Source organism: Triturus cristatus, chromosome 1_2 (assembly GCF_964204655.1).
Source record: "Triturus cristatus chromosome 1_2, aTriCri1.1, whole genome shotgun sequence".
Taxonomy (NCBI): domain Eukaryota; kingdom Metazoa; phylum Chordata; class Amphibia; order Caudata; family Salamandridae; genus Triturus; species Triturus cristatus.
In genome coordinates, this window is record NC_140580.1 from 320,569,973 (window position 1) to 320,586,959 (window position 16,987).

The following is a 16,987-nucleotide window of genomic DNA, read 5'->3' on the forward strand; positions in this document are numbered from 1 at the left end:
CAGCAGGTTATTTGTTCCATTTGGGGATTTAGGTTTGCTGTTGCCGCGCCTTTTTGCTGGGACGTTGTTTATCGCTTTCCTGACTTTCCCTGACCTCATGGCGATCTTGAGGGGGTTTGTTGAAGCTCTGAGTCTAGCGATTGAGTTGCGATTGTCTGCTTACTTGTTGGTCTGCTAAAGCGGCCGATAGCACTGTTTGCTTGGTGTGTATAAACACTTATTACTGCTTGTTTACTTTGTTTGATTTTTGGTTAATAAAATGATTAAAAAAAATAAAAAATAAAAAAAAATGTTAATGCTACTGTTCGACTGAATTGTCTGGATTAACTGGTTTAGCTGTTTTAACTGGTTTGAGTTATTTGTCTGATTGTTCATTTGTTGTTTCTGGTTTGGTTGGTTAGTTGCTTGGGGTATGTCTGCGGGACGAGATTCACTATGATAATGACTGTAACTGTAACTATGATTATAACTGTGACACTATGACTGTGGTGAGTTTTCCTGGCCCTTTTCTTGTCCTGCTCCTTGTTTTTGTCCTTCCTATATGTTGGTCGCAGTGCTGGAGTCGATACTGATGGTGCTGGTGTCCGTTTGCTAGGATTTGGGTTTTATTTTAAATTGCAAACGAGTTTTAGCTGGCAGTCTTTTATAGGTCTTTAGGGACGATCAGTTGAAAGCGGAGGCTAGGACTAGGACTAGGGCTGGGGAGGGGAGGGCTTGTGGAGCCTGCGGGGTGCTTTTGGCTGTGTTGACGGCGACACTTGTTTCTGGGCGGACCCCCTCTGTGGAGGCACGCAGTAGACTGTCGGCAATCGGGCTTACCCCTAATCGACCGGACTCACTCACTCCTCCCACTTCTCCCAAGATCACAGGCACGCACTTACTGTTCCGCCATTGTAGTTACGGCTGCCATTTCTTGAATCCGTTGCTCCTCTATTTATCTGCTTGTCTGCAGTCTCCGATCTACGATCTACTGTCTCACGATGTCTGATGGTCCCGCTGTGTCTCGCCTCTCAGGTCCTCTACCGGGACTCGGCTAAAACTCCTTGGCTCCAGTCCTCGCCTCACCCCACCGCCACTGCCCTGGTAGCTCCTGCTCCTGCTACTGCAGAGGGGGATTAGGATTGGGGTGGTAGATGGAAGGCAGGGGTCAGGAGGAGAGGATGGATTGGACCGCCACCGTGCCCCAAGCCACAGGGAGGTCACGAGAGACACTAGGGAGAGGGCCCGCATGCACCGCTACTAGCACCAGCACTGCCGCAAAGAACCGCAATCCTGCAGTCAGCTCGGTATCCCACGACCACGCCAACCGCTAATGAGGGCGGAGGTCGGGACAAGAGCGAGCGGGCGGACGCGGGGCGGTGCAAGTGGGAGCAAGAGCCAGAACGGGATCCGCGGCTGAAAAAAAAACGGCTGAAAAAGCGTCTTTCCACCTTGTCGTGATGCCGATAATGGGCTGCCGGTTCCGTGTGGGGGCCTGCGGCTGCCGAGACCGTGCCCTCACTCGGCTGGTTGCTGAGCGCTAAACTGGGCGTGAATGCACTGAAGCACGCCTCCTCCTCCTCGTCGTCAATCACAGCTGATGTGGGGAGAAGCCCTGAATAATTGGGTTAGGAATCCCTGTCTGAGAGAGAACTGCGGGAAATTAAACAGGCTAGGCGGAGATGGGAATGAAGTAAGTAACGTAGCTGCATGACTAAGTTCTTCAAAAGAAGGGGTCTGCAGATTATTAACCATTTTCCAGAATTTTCCGCTGGTGTTATTTCCTTTGGCGTCGTGGAGTAACTTGGCCCATAGGTCATCCTCTGCTTCCCTTTTTAAGTTCCAAATCAGTTTCTTTTTGAGGTTTTTAAGTTTTTGCAGTTCCTTTTGGACAGCGTTATCTGGTCCTTCTCGATGTAATTGCTTCAGTTGTTTGTTAATGTTTCTTTTAAGGAGTTTTAGATTGGTGTTTTGTTTTATTAGCTTGTCTTGACCTACCAATGTTTGCGAGCACTTTTTGTGGCTTTGTTGGTTTTTAGCTTCCGTTGTTGTGTGGGGCTTTGATTTCTTTGTGTGAGCGGACCCAAGTCTGCTGGTAAATAGCTCCCATTGGCTTATGTTGTCTATCTGAGTCGCAGTACTTGTTTCCCACAATTTTCTCGCTTCCTTCTCAAAGCCTTTCGGGTTATGCGTATTGCATTTTATTCTTTTATGTGTGACAGAAAGTGAGGCTCCCAGGTTTACTGCTGGCAGAGTTACTGCTGCCCCGTGAGTGTTAAGGGTAATCTCTTGCGGTAAGTGGTCACTAACTGTCATTGATCCTATTCGGAAATCTGAGACTTTGCCGAAGCATTGTAGAGATGAGAATGTAAAATCTATGGTTGAACTTGCATTCTGATTATGAAAGGTTGCTGCCGGGGGGCTATCGTTAGTGAAGCGTCCATTTAAAGCTACCAGGTTAAGATGTTCTAAATTCTTTAGGCTGTCTGTTGACAGCTTGTTGTGTTTACCCCATTTGCTTGCTTCCTGTTGTGGTATGCCCCATGCCTGGAACTGCTCTTCTAACAATGGATCCCTAGTCTGTGGCTCACCGAGGTACATGTTGAAGTCCCCAGTTACTATGAGGTTTGGTGTCGTTCCCTCTGTCAGTATTTTTGTTACTTCTCCTATAAGTAGTTTCATCCCAGCTTTTTTCTCGCGAGGATGTAGATATACATTTAACAGGATTAACTTTTGGTTTTTGTCTTTTCCCCCTAGGTCCAGCTCTATTATTTTGATGCTGTTATTGCCTGACTGTATAGAGTCTTTATTCTTTAATTCATTGATGCTCTTAATTGAAGTGTATATCCTTTGGCCTCCTTTTAAGTGGCCGTATTTGGCATTTCTTGTGGCTGGTAGATGGTATGCCTTAAAACCCTGTAATTGATGCGGTTTATCTGACCAAGTTTCTTGAAGAGCAATTAAGTCGAATTTTTTGAAAGTAGAGTAAAAGCTGAGTGTTGTCGTCTTTGTTCCCGACGCCATTTATATTCCAAACACATATTCTTAATTGATGTTTTATTGTGGTTTTTCGTTGCGTGTTTTGTCATGTCCTCGGGGCCCTTGAATTGATGGTCCTTGCTATCCAGTTCCAGTCCTTTTGGCCAAATGATCCTTGGGCTTGCCTTGGGCTAGATGGGTTAATATCTGTCTGTGAAAATGAGGAGCTTCGAGTCCCCTTCAGGACGCTTTCCGTTTTAGCTGTTTTTTGTTTATTTTGGAGGCTGCAATAATCCCTCTCTCTGTGTGCCTGACTTAATGGATCTGGATACCCTATTATTCCCTGTCTTTTTAGGCGTATCCCCCATGCTTGGAAGCGCGGTTCCGTCTCCATAATTCGGTCCGCTGTTTCCTGCGTGGTCCATGTTGTTATAGTGGCCTCTTGGTCAGATAGGTGGTTAAAATGCGCAAACTGCACAGATTCTAGGTCGTTTGTGCTGATATCCCTCAGGTTACTGATGGTGGATAATAAACGTAGAATATTGCCTCGGTTGAGGATGTCCCCTCTACCTCTTGACTTATAGTCCGGGATAAATAGAATTGTGCCACTTTCGGCTCCCTCCTGCCTATTTTCCCGTTGTTTAGGATCTTCTGTGGCTGGTTTGACCTGAGCCCCGTCAGGACTCTGTCCACATGGTAACTCTTCTACCCACACGTCTCGATCCTCCATTTCTTCTATTGGCGTCGATCCCTGTGTCGGAGGGGTTCCCTTGCTACCGACTAATAATGATCCCAGACAATTTGTTTTTAAGGGATCCGTACAATCTGCCAATTTTATTCCTTTGTTATGTTTAATTTTCCAGTGAATTGTTTTTGTTTGGTAATTGCTGTTCGTACCCTCGCCTATGCAGTTAGAGTTCGAACTTTGTACTGTTTGTGCGATTTCCTTTGCCGGTGATGTTATATTGGTTGCTGTTAGACTGTCTCTTTCTGCGTCTTCTGTAGTCGAAGTTACTACTTTGAAGAATGCATTTATGTTGCTGATCTTATTTCTCCCTTTCCTTTTTTGTTTTCGTCCACTTTTGTTTTGTTCCCTGAGTATTTCTGGGCTACCTTTCCCCATACTTTGACCGTGAGGACTTTGTTGAATGATGATTTCTGGAGCCTTTCCCTGTTGCCCCAGCTTGTAATTGGGTTGGGTGATCGGTTGCTCAAGGCTAGCCCTTCTTTGTTTTCCTGCGGGTTTCTTTGGGACGTTCCCTGCGACAGCAGCGTAGGATTTGTTTTTAGTTTTTTCCATGCTGTTTAGACTGCTGGGATCGTGTGCCCTATCAGCCAGGTTTAAGCTCCCTGACTGTTCGCTTTGCTGGCTAAGGAGTGGGATTGTTGGAGCGTTCGCTGTGCCTGGGTTGGCTTCTTTTTTTGGGTTGTCGGTAAACTTTTTTAGGTCCGACAAGATGCCCCCCAGTAATTGTGGGATCGTTGTAAGTTTGTTCACGATTGTGTAGCATGCGCAACTCGGCTGCATTATCTTTGTTTCTGCTTGAACTTTCTTGATCATGCCGTTCATGTCTGCCAACTTGTTGTCGATGTTGGCTACATGAATGGCTAAGAAGTTTAGAAGGGATAGTTGCATGTCCATTTTTTCTGAATGGTACTGCATTGCCTTTATTGATAACTGTAGGGTGTTTAACAAGGATGACCATAGAATCTCAGGGCCTTTCGGAAGCTCTTCTATGGTTTGTGGAGTTTCAGGTTCTTGATTGGTGTCTTCCTCCTGAGCGATAACTGGGAGGTATGATGCTACTAGTCCCTCCCACTCCTCTGTTGTTAGCAGGGGGGGATTTTCAAGTTTGGAACTGTCCGATTGATCTTGCTCATGGTCTTTCGCTTCTGTCTTGTCTGTATCTTCTGTGTGTTCTCTTTTTGGCGATTTTCCTAATTCTCTCCCGTCCTTCTCTGAGTCGTGAAGTTGGTTTGATTGAGTCGCCTGAGCTGAAGCTTGTGCTAGGTCTAGGGCCTGGGCAGTTTTGATTATTGACTTCGGGTTGCTGGGATTGGAGCCTGATGTTGCTCTTAGTTGGTTTAGAGCGTTAAAGTCCTTTGCTGGTGGCTGTGTTGTGGTTAGTGATTCAAAGTAACTGGGTAAGGCTAATTTTCCGTTATTGGTGTTTTCTTGATTGTTTTGCTCGGCTCCTGTTGTTGTGGTTGGTGACTTTGGTATTGGCCTGATTAGTATCTTTGCCTCAATCGGATAAGTACTTTTATTTGTAGTGCTGTTAATGACTGTGCAGTTTTCCATGCTGCCATCGGTGCCAGTGTCCGTCATTTTTGCTTTGGCTTGAATTGGGCTTTCCTGGTGAGTGTGTGTTCTCAGTTCCCCGTTGGCCTCGCCCTCCCCCCTGCTTCCTTGAATTAGCCCTGCTCCCGCGCTTATGCTTTTCTCGTGTATCATGACGTCTTGTGTTGTGTTTTTTAAGTTTTTACTTTCTCCGTTTTTCTCTGTTCTTTCACTGTTTTCGCTGTTTTCCCCTGCCGGTGCGATGTTTGGACCTCTCCCCTCAGGTTCCATGGGGGCAGGTAGACCCTTGAGGCTGCCAATTGAGGTACTTAGGAGCGAGCCCGGGTCTTTCAGAAATGAAAAGATTGTGTAGATTTTTGGTTGATAGCCCTTTTTTGCTGGTCTCGTCTGGATTTCCGAGTCGACCTCTTCCGTAATCAAATTTTCTAATGAAGATGGAGATAGCTCCTGCGTCAGCAGCAGGTTATTTGTTCCATTTGGGGATTTAGGTTTGCTGTTGCCGCGCCTTTTTGCTGGGACGTTGTTTATCGCTTTCCTGACTTTCCCTGACCTCATGGCGATCTTGAGGGGGTTTGTTGAAGCTCTGAGTCTAGCGATTGAGTTGCGATTGTCTGCTTACTTGTTGGTCTGCTAAAGCGGCCGATAGCACTGTTTGCTTGGTGTGTATAAACACTTATTACTGCTTGTTTACTTTGTTTGATTTTTGGTTAATAAAATGATTAAAAAAAATAAAAAATAAAAAAAAATGTTAATGCTACTGTTCGACTGAATTGTCTGGATTAACTGGTTTAGCTGTTTTAACTGGTTTGAGTTATTTGTCTGATTGTTCATTTGTTGTTTCTGGTTTGGTTGGTTAGTTGCTTGGGGTATGTCTGCGGGACGAGATTCACTATGATTATGACTGTAACTGTAACTATGATTATAACTGTGACACTATGACTGTGGTGAGTTTTCCTGGCCCTTTTCTTGTCCTGCTCCTTGTTTTTGTCCTTCCTATATGTTGGTCGCAGTGCTGGAGTCGATACTGATGGTGCTGGTGTCCGTTTGCTAGGATTTGGGTTTTATTTTAAATTGCAAACGAGTTTTAGCTGGCAGTCTTTTATAGGTCTTTAGGGACGATCAGTTGAAAGCGGAGGCTAGGACTAGGACTAGGGCTGGGGAGGGGAGGGCTTGTGGAGCCTGCGGGGTGCTTTTGGCTGTGTTGACGGCGACACTTGTTTCTGGGCGGACCCCCTCTGTGGAGGCACGCAGTAGACTGTCGGCAATCGGGCTTACCCCTAATCGACCGGACTCACTCACTCCTCCCACTTCTCCCAAGATCACAGGCACGCACTTACTGTTCCGCCATTGTAGTTACGGCTGCCATTTCTTGAATCCGTTGCTCCTCTATTTATCTGCTTGTCTGCAGTCTCCGATCTACGATCTACTGTCTCACGATGTCTGATGGTCCCGCTGTGTCTCGCCTCTCAGGTCCTCTACCGGGACTCGGCTAAAACTCCTTGGCTCCAGTCCTCGCCTCACCCCACCGCCACTGCCCTGGTAGCTCCTGCTCCTGCTACTGCAGAGGGGGATTAGGATTGGGGTGGTAGATGGAAGGCAGGGGTCAGGAGGAGAGGATGGATTGGACCGCCACCGCCACCGTGCCCCAAGCCACAGGGAGGTCACGAGAGACACTAGGGAGAGGGCCCGCATGCACCGCTACTAGCACCAGCACTGCCGCAAAGAACCGCAATCCTGCAGTCAGCTCGGTATCCCACGACCACGCCAACCGCTAATGAGGGCGGAGGTCGGGACAAGAGCGAGCGGGCGGACGCGGGGCGGTGCAAGTGGGAGCAAGAGCCAGAACGGGATCCGCGGCTGAAAAAAAAACGGCTGAAAAAGCGTCTTTCCACCTTGTCGTGATGCCGATAATGGGCTGCCGGTTCCGTGTGGGGGCCTGCGGCTGCCGAGACCGTGCCCTCACTCGGCTGGTTGCTGAGCGCTAAACTGGGCGTGAATGCACTGAAGCACGCCTCCTCCTCCTCGTCGTCAATCACAGCTGATGTGGGGAGAAGCCCTGAATAATTGGGTTAGGAATCCCTGTCTGAGAGAGAACTGCGGGAAATTAAACAGGCTAGGCGGAGATGGGAATGAAGTAAGTAACGTAGCTGCATGACTAAGTTCTTCAAAAGAGTCCAGCAGGCAGGAGATGTGGACACCAATATAACGGCACTCAGAAGACTGGTGGCGAAATGCCAACTTGAGAATTTTGCAGATCAGTTGGTGAGGCATCAGTTTATTGGTCACAGTAGTGACAAAATAATTAAGCAAAAACCTTTGTCCAGGGGGAATCCATCTTTAGAAGCAACCATCAGGATGGCTAAAAGTATAGAAACCTCATAAGTATCAGTTAAGAAGTTGGATAGTAAGATGGATGAGATGATGGGTATGGTGAACACAAATTTGAGCAAAAACCTAAAAAAAGGCAAGGAGTTGGACAAACCCAACTCTTTCTTTACACAGCAGGATATGTGTTTCTGCTGTGGGAATCACATACATACCAAAGGTGGTAGACAATGTCTTGTGGAAAATGTGGTGCTTAGCATATGCAACAAACAGGAGCATTTCCAAAAGGTGTGCCAAAGTCACAAGACTAGATTGACATTTCAGTAAAATGCATTACAGATGAAGGTTTAGGCGAAGATGAAGTCGGTGTTTGAAGAGATGTGAGATACATGGTTCTAGTTGTAAATTATGATGACAAAGACTGGGAACCCCAGTTCTTGCATTGATCCTTATCTTGAAATTTTACTGGAAAGTAAAATGGTAACATTGTTGGTGGCCTAACAAAACATTGTTACCACCTGATCGGAAAGCTGTGTCTTATGAAGGTCCCAGCATTGACCATGTTAGTTACTTTCGCAACTTTCTATAATTCAAAGGTAGAAGAATAGGGGAAAGAGTGTATGTAGCAAGTATGGGCCTCAATATTCCAGGTTGGTTTCACCAAGGGCTTTTTGGCATTATTTTGAAACCTGGAACTGCAGAGCACATATTTGCCTTCAGCGAAGATCCAGATCTGGAATATATTATGAACAAATATCCATATGTGTTCTCCGGAGTGTTGGGGAAGATACTGGATTTCAAACACAAAACCATTGTGAAGGAGGGAGCTAGGCCAGTCAAGCATAAGCTCAGAAATGTGCTATTTAATATTTCAGAAGACTAAGAGAAGGAACTAGACATGCTATGCAAAGGGGGTATAATTGAACCTGTGGAATCCTCACTGTGGTTGTCACCCTTAGTTGTGGCTCGCAAACACAGTAGGGAGTTGAGTGTGTGTGTGGACCTCCACTGTTTGAACAGGGAAAAACAGGTAGATTCAGATCCATTGCCCAACATCTCTGAACTGTTGGCTGGATTGCAAGAGGCCAAAGTTTTCTCCAAACTAGATTTAGCTTCGGCCTAGAACCAGATAGAGTTGGATGATGAGTCAAAGTATCTCACAGCCTTTGTTTCCCCTTTCAGTACATACCAATAATGCCATATGCCGTATAGTTTGGCCTCGGCAGCCTCTTTTGTCCAGAGAGTTATGGTTAACATGCCTAAAGGCATTATTTAAATATCTATTTTCCAAGATGTTGTCTTGATTAATGCCCCAGACAGACCCATGACATGATCTTGAAGGAGGTGCTCAATAGATTTCAAACAAAAAGGTGTTGAGCTCAAAGAAATAAGTGTGCTTTTCTCACGGATAAAGTAGAATATTAGGGACACCTAATTACCAGTCAAGGTGTTGAACCGAAACTTGGCCTAGTGAAGGGTATTATTCAAGCCAAACCACCAGTGGGCAATCCCAGTTTAAAATCATTCCTTGATTTATGTGAATTAAATTCAAGGTTTTTCCAAAATTATGCGACCAAATTAATCATTGTCCACTATATTGAGGAGAGGAGTTGTGTTTGAGTGGAGCAAGGAGTGTCAACAGCGGTTTGAGTGGATCAAAGAGCAACTGATATCACCAAGATTTTAAATTATGGCCCAGAGTTCCAGTGCATTCTTATGGTTGATGCGAACAATATAAAGTTGGGTACAATGCTCAGCCAATTGAAAAATTCCCAAATGCAGACTACTGGTTATGCATCGCGTGAAGTGACTGACACAGAAAAATAATACTCTGTTATAGAAAAATAGTTTCTAGCTTGTTGGTGGGCAGTCATCAAATCTAGGAACTATGTGTGGGGTAAATGCTGTGTCATCCAGACTGATTACAAACATTTGATCTACATTTTAAGTGGTAAAAATTCCAAAACTTTCACTCCACGGATCGCACGTCTCTTGACCAATTTTTTGCAATTCGACTTTGCACCGGAATAAATTCCTGGTGTGAAGAATGGCTGTCTGTGCTGATTTTACATCACGTTCTACAGATTGGGCTGAGGAAGAGAAGGAATTGAGCTGTGAGGATGACAAGGAGAACTGTATCGTGGCATCCATTGACTTGTCTTTAGTGGGAGTTTTTCCTGAGCAGGATTGGCGGAAAGCACTGAAGGATGATTGTACGTTAGATTTGGTCATTAAATGTATTGAGGCAGGATGGCCCAAGGAGAGAAATCTTGATTTTGACCTAAAAACATTTGTCAAAGGTAGCAGAGGAACTATCTGTGGAGGATGGTCTACGATTGAGGGCTAACAGGTTTGCACCCCCCCCCCGCCATTGCCTTGAGAAAAACTATCATAGTGGGTGCCCATGATGGACATTTAGTAGCTACTATGACAAGGAAGCATGTGAAGCTGGCTTTCTGGCCGCGAGCAATGGATCGTGAGATAGGTCAAGTTGTCCAAGAATGTGTGATCTGTTCACGCTGTGACAAGTCCATGAAAACGAGAACTCCACCCTTGTGTCCCATTGATTTAACAAATGGTCCCTGGGGTAAAATAGGCATTGACATCGTAGGACCATTCTATTCATTAGCCAGCATATCTAGATATGCCTTAGTCATGATGGACTACTACAGTAAGTGGCCTAAAATGAAGTTTGTTGATGAAGTGATGTCTAAAGTTGTTGTAGAATTCATGAAAGAACTCTTTTTGAAGGAAGGATTTACGACAACATTAGTGTTCAGTTTGTTTCAGAAGAGTTGAGAGCATTCCTGTATGAGACTGGCATAAAGCATCTTTAGAGTTCTTTATATCATCCTCAAACAAATGGTCTCGATGAGAGCATGAACAAGGTGTTCAGGAGGTGCATTAAATGGGCGATTCCTAATAAGTGCGTAGTGGCCAATGCAGTGAAGACTATGCTTTGGATTTATCGAACCACTCCACATGTTGCGACATGGGTCTCACCATTTGAATTGTTGGGTGGGAGAAGAGCTACCACATGTTTTTGACCTGGATGGATGAATAAATGGTTAAAGTTTGGACAAAGTAAAAGGTCAAATGACAACATCAGGGAAAGAGTTTCCAGTATGCAACAAAAACAATATTTTGATTAAAGAAACAGAGTTAAGTTATCGCTTGTTAAGGTTGGCGATATGGTTTGTGTGTGTAAACCTGTAAATGTTTCTAAAGGGAGATCTAGGTTTGGTGTCCCTGTCAGGGTTACAAAGGTGAATAATGGAAGTGTGAAAATTAAAGGTGGACAATGGTGGAATACTAAAAGAGTAGTGAGAGTGGAGATTGCCAAAAACAGGTTGCATGAAGAGCTGAGAAATCCTATGGCTCCTCAAAATTAAGTTGTTAAGGGAATAGAAGATGCAGGTTCACATGACCAAAACCTTATCTCAGCCAATCCATCAGAGGATCTTGGTCTGAAACGTAGCACCAGAGAAATTAGAGTACCTGTAAGGTTCAGAGGTTGTGACTGATCCTGTACACACTTTGTGACTATGTTTTTTATGATCGTATTTTCCTTATATTGATTGTAGTAGATGTATTGGTTAGTTTCTTTCCATCAAACTGTTAATGTTATTGTCCATTTTTAAAGTCATCTAGTGATCCTTTTCTAGGAGAAATGTTTAAGCACTTGTTTTCATGGAATTTGTATTACTTTCCCTATGTAAGTTAGATTTGGTTGTGTAACCCCTTTGTACATTCCATTTTTATGTATGTATATTATAAGGAGGTTCTTCGCAAAAGGGAAGAGCCACATAGTGATCTATCTATGCCGTCTCGCGCAACAAGTGGAACCTTGCCATTACTGGTTGAAGGTTCCAAACGCGGACCGTTTGTGTCAGCTGGAGATTTACTGCGCCGCTACTGACAGCTCATGGTCTAATCTAATAAAGTAACTTAACTACTCTAACGTGTAGTCTACTTCGTTCCTGGAGTACCACAGTATCCTTCTTAGACCTTTCAGAAGAAACCACATTTCTGTTCTTCCCCCAAGATTCGTCTTTGTTAACTATTTAGTTCTATCTTTGTTTATCAATGTTGGCCATCAATTAGTTAAACGTAATACTTTATAATTTGTAAATATCTGCATGTACAGATAATTAGGCTGTGTGATGACCACCACTAAAAGTACATTAACTTGTTCAGGGTGGCCTTTTAAAAACAAGAAAGAGGGATTAAGAAGTCACAAGAGTAAGCAGCCTACGATCCATACATAAAAAAACCACTAATAGATATTCAGTTCATCCTCAAACAAAGAGAACATGAGGTGCCAATTCACAAAGAATTTCAATGGCTTTCTGATGAAGTCTTAACATAATAAACAAGATACTTACCCGTAGCTCTTTTTCTCCAGCATTTGTACCTTTGATAGATGCACATGCTTGCATCATTCCCCATTGTTGAAGTGCAATCATAGCAGTACAAAGGATTGACAAGTTGAAAAGGCCCAGACAATGCCCACTTTGTTATAATATCCACCTTATTTTAAAAGAACTAAATAAACTTAGCCGATGAAGACAGATTGCTCCCTGCCTTACCCCTCAGAAATCTTCACACCCCAGAATTCTTACAAGAGTGGAAATATAACCATAATGTAAGAAATGATTTTATTAGTAGAGAAGGATGAGAGTTCCTGACAAGTAGTAAGTCTGCAACTGTATTATTACTGGGAACAAATAACCCCTTGTAGCACTTAACTCTCTCAGGGTAGTGAAGCAGAGAAGTACAAGGCCTGTTAGGGGAGGTGGTGTGGGCGAGCAATACCAGTTTTCAGGCAGGTAACAGCAAGACTCAAGCTATATATCTCCATTACAGTAGATGAAGTCCTTTGGGGACACCATCACATTACACTCCTAGTAGTTGTTGAACCCCATAATTACAAACCCCGGCCCCACCAACAGATACCAGAGGCAACATCACAATATAAGGGGATATCATTTTAAAGAAAGCAGTCACATGCCATTTTTCAACCTTATAACACCTTTAAAATCAGTAAGTACAGTATTAATAATTGCTAACATTCATTATAATAATAAATATTAATTATTCATAACCTTTGTTATCAATAAAGCATTTTAATCCAAACAGATTTGTCAAAGTCTTTTTTTTTTACAATCTACAGACCACAGAATGCAGCATTAGGACTAACCCCAAGATAAATCCACACTCCAGAACTTAAAACCAAATTCTCCAGCTTGAAGTACAAATTTAGGATTAGTTCTCAGGACCTTGTCCTTCGAGAACTTTAAGAAAAGCTCTGAGATGAATAAGGCATCAAATGTTGTTAACCCTTCTCGACGACGTTGTGGCAGACGTATAACAAATTGCCATTTCAGAGGTGAGGTATTTAAGCCTGATATGTGAATTGGTTCAAAAGGGTCAGACATTAATTGTGAAAGAGAAAACTGTGTTCAGTTTCCAAGCTTTTAGTGATGTTCTGTGTAGCAGGAACACACTTTTACTATCCTATGTGACCACAAAGATGGCTGTTTAGATAAACTTTTAAAACATGACATGACTACCAGATGATCTTTAATTGAGCTATGCTTCGTTCCTGACTTAGCTAGATCCATAGGATGTAGAAATACCTGATGGGCCTTTATGTGAAACAGTCAGAATTATTTGGCTGCACACCAGACACAAAATCTTTTCCATATTGCAACATAAGTCCTGTTTGTAGATGAAACTCTGGCCTGTGTCAATATGTTCTTGAGGTCTTACAGGATGTCTACATTTCCAAACTCATGGAACTAAGGAGTCAAGCCAACAATCTCAGATTTTGCATGTTGTGGTGGAGATTCTGGCCCTGATATCTGAACAAGAGATCTGTACTTCAGCACTATGGGTGGGAATTATGCAAGGTGTAGAAGGTCCCTGTGCCAGTACTGCCTCGGTCAGGTGAAAGCTTTGAGGTAGAACCAGCAGGGTTACCATTTTATTCTAGGGGTTACTCTTGGCAGAAGGGGAATTGGTCGAAAGTGTAGGCAAAGGTCTTGCACCATCCAATCGAAATAGCATTCCCCCAAGAGGTTGTTACTCATGTCTGCTTGCACAGAAGTGGCATTTGTTGCTGTTCTTTGGTTCCCCCAGACATGGAATACTTTTTTAGATGAATGGCCTTCAACTACTAACTGTGACATTCTTTCAGTGTTCTGCTGAGGTAATCTGCATGGTCGCTGTTTATCCATGAAACATGTTCTGATTTTAGAATGATTTAGTGGTAAATCCCTCAATACCATAAGTTTGAAGATCTTATTCACAGGTCCCGAGAGCATGTTCCTTCCTGTTTGTTTACTTAGAATGTTGTGGTTGTGTTGTCTGTATGGACCAACACCCCTGAGTCCTGGATATGAAGGAGGAAAGGTTTCAGTTCCCTCCTAGCTGCTCTAATCTCATGCACATGTTTGTGTAGATGCCTTTCCTGCAAACTCCAAAGACCTCTGGCCAAAACGTCCTGTAGTTAGCTCCCCATCTATTGAGGCATCTGAGGTGACCACAAAGTCTAGGGTTGAAGAATGAAGACCTGAATCTGTATTCTCTGGTACTGTCCACTAGGTAAGTGCTTGTTTCAGTTTTAGATTTATGGATACCTTGTCTTTAAAAGATCCCAATGCCTGATGCCCAATTCCTCCTAGATAGGTTACATGTGCAGTCTTCAGAAAATTATGCCTTTGTTTTCCTGGTGTCTATTATTGCTCCTAAGAAGGGGTTGCTTTTAGACATCCTAAGGAAGATTTGTTTTCATTGATTTTAGTCCTAATGACTTGAAGAGTCTGACATATACTATTATCAAGTTGCTTGTAGAGGCTATTGATGAGTGTTTGACCATCCAGTCAACTAGGTACGGGTAGGCTGATATCCTATCTCGAAGGTGGGCTGCGACTGGTACCATTCATTTGAAGATTCTAGGTGTACAGCAACGGCCAAAAGGGTGCATTCAAAGATAGTAGTGGCAACTGGCAGTTCTGAGGTATTTGCAGTGTTTTCTGTAAACTGGAATGTGGAAACATGCGGCCTTGAGATCCCATGAAGCCATGTATACATTCCTCATTAGAAGCAATACCTCGTGGAGCTTCCCTATTCTGAATCATTGTTTTCTGAGAAAGAGATTTATTTGTTTTAAGTCCAGATCGCTCTCCACTCTTTTGAGTTTTTCTTTTTTATGAGGAAGTACCTGAAAAATAATTGAGATTATGATGATGTTTTGGAAACTTTTCTTTGATCCCTTGCTGTAGCAGGTGGTGAATCTCTGCCTTAAACAAGTGCAACTGCTCGCACTGCAAGCAGGACAAAAGGCTTGTCAGTGGATGTTGTAAAAACTTTACAGAACACCCATACTGGATCACATCCAGCACTCATTTATCTGTGGTGATTCGATTCGAAATGGGTAGAAGGTACAGATTGTCCCACTACAGGGCCTCATATCCTAGGGGTATGTATAGTGGTATCCAGTGCCTGAAATAGTCAAGGACTTCTTGCATCCTGACCCTTTGCTTGATCTTTGCGTTTTGGTGGCTGCCTTGTATAAGACTGCAGCTAAGTCTGTTTGTATGGTGGTTGCTATTGATGAGGTCTATAGTGTTGGCAGTACAACTGAGGCTGATAGGAGGGTTGATATGATGGCTACTTATATGACTGGTATATACCGCGGTATGGCCGCATTCTCACTTTACCACAAAAGGATTGAGCTTCAAAAACATTCAGAATGGCAATTCCCCTTCTAATTACATGTTCATAATTGTATTCTGGACTTCTTGTCTGAAGGAGGTAGCTCTTAATCACCCTTGTTTTCATTAGAAAGTGATTTTAGCAGTCCTGATTGACTGAGGAGAATCACTTGACTTACATGCCCATCCTGCAGCCTTCTAAGTCCAGCAGTGTTGTGCAAAATCCCTTTAGGTTTCTGAAATGCCTCAGAGCTGTTTGATTCACAACAAAGTCTCCTTTGAGATAACTAAGGAGTCTAGCCAGGAACATTTCTGGGATCTTGTGGTTCTCAATGATTTTGGGGGCCATCGCTGCTACTGTAGAGGGTGTTTGCATCAATTTTCGTCCCTCTTGCTAAATGTGGTCTAGCAAGGGAATAGCCTTCACTTATTCCCTTGCTGATTCCTTAAACTTGTATAGGAAGCAGTCAGTCTGATCGAAGGGCAATTCAAATGTCTTTGCTGCTCTGTCCACTAGAAAATAGAACTTTCTGAGGTCGTCTGGGGATGAAGCAACAAGTGAAGGTGTGTCTGTTGCAGGCAGGATGTATTCATCCCACTCATAACTCTGTGACCTACCTGCTGAAGGTATTTCTTCTCCTCCATATCAGCATATTAATTATCCACCATGTCTACTTGGTTAGCTGCTTTTGGTGTGGCACGAATTGCTGTGTTGGTTGACGTGGAGTTGGAAGTAGGATTTGTTCACCTGCTGCCTTGAAATTTCTGGTGTAGCCAATGGCAGCTGGAAAGGTGGAGGCACTGGTTGATGTTGGGAATCGTGTTGAATAGTCGGTTATCATGTGCAACAAATCTCTTTTAAGGTCTACTGGCACACTCATCTTAGAGAACTGTTCATAATTCTCATACAGTGGTTCATAAGGGTCAAAGTGGCGGTCATAAAAATATCTTCCCAAGGTTTCAGGCTGTCCTTCAGGTGCAATATGCCTGTTCTTCCGTGTCTTTGGCAATTGATTTTTACTTGTACAGGACTGTAGGCCACCCCAAAAAGGGTCATCGGCATCTGAGTCAGTTTCAGCTTCCGTGTCCAGTAGCTTAGTGGGTGTCTAGAGTGGAACTTGGCTGGGGGAAGTATGGTCCGGCTGCAAAGTAATCATGGGTAATGAAGTCAGCAATAATAGCGCAGTGGCTGCGTTGTCCTCAATGGTTTCCAACATCTGTGGTTTTTCAGCTGTCCTGTTTTAGCTAAGAGTCCTTCGATACAGCTCTTGTTGATAATTCTATCATTGACGGTGGTATCTGCGAAGCTTTTAGAAACTGTGTCTTCAGTGGACTTGACTAGGTCAGCTGTTCTTTCACCTTCAGCATTGTCAACGAAGGTCCATTGATGATGCTGTTGACTGTCTGACCATCGATTTTGGGGTTTTCTTCAACTTTTTGATCAGAGGAGATGACAGCAGAGGCACGGTAGTGGGAGAATGCCTCTTTTTACACTTCATGTTTGGATAATCTGATCCTGATAATTTTAGTCTTGATTTTTCCCTAGAGGCTTCAACTATTTGCTGCCTTTCAGTCCCCAGACTTATCAGAGCTGGCTTCAGAATCATCTCCTGAATAGGGGTGCTCAGTAGCATTGTTTCTCTGGATCCATATTAAGAGTCTCCCCTCATGATCATTGAGTATC

At 43.7% G+C, this 16,987-nt stretch overlaps 1 protein-coding gene across 2 annotated transcripts in view; it reads right to left on the reverse strand.

The window, feature by feature from the left end:
* The window catches only part of SEC31B (SEC31 homolog B, COPII component), a 1,155,786-nt gene that overhangs the window by 743,212 nt on the left and 395,587 nt on the right, over positions 1-16,987 (reverse strand). The gene's annotated exons all lie outside the window — the stretch shown is intronic.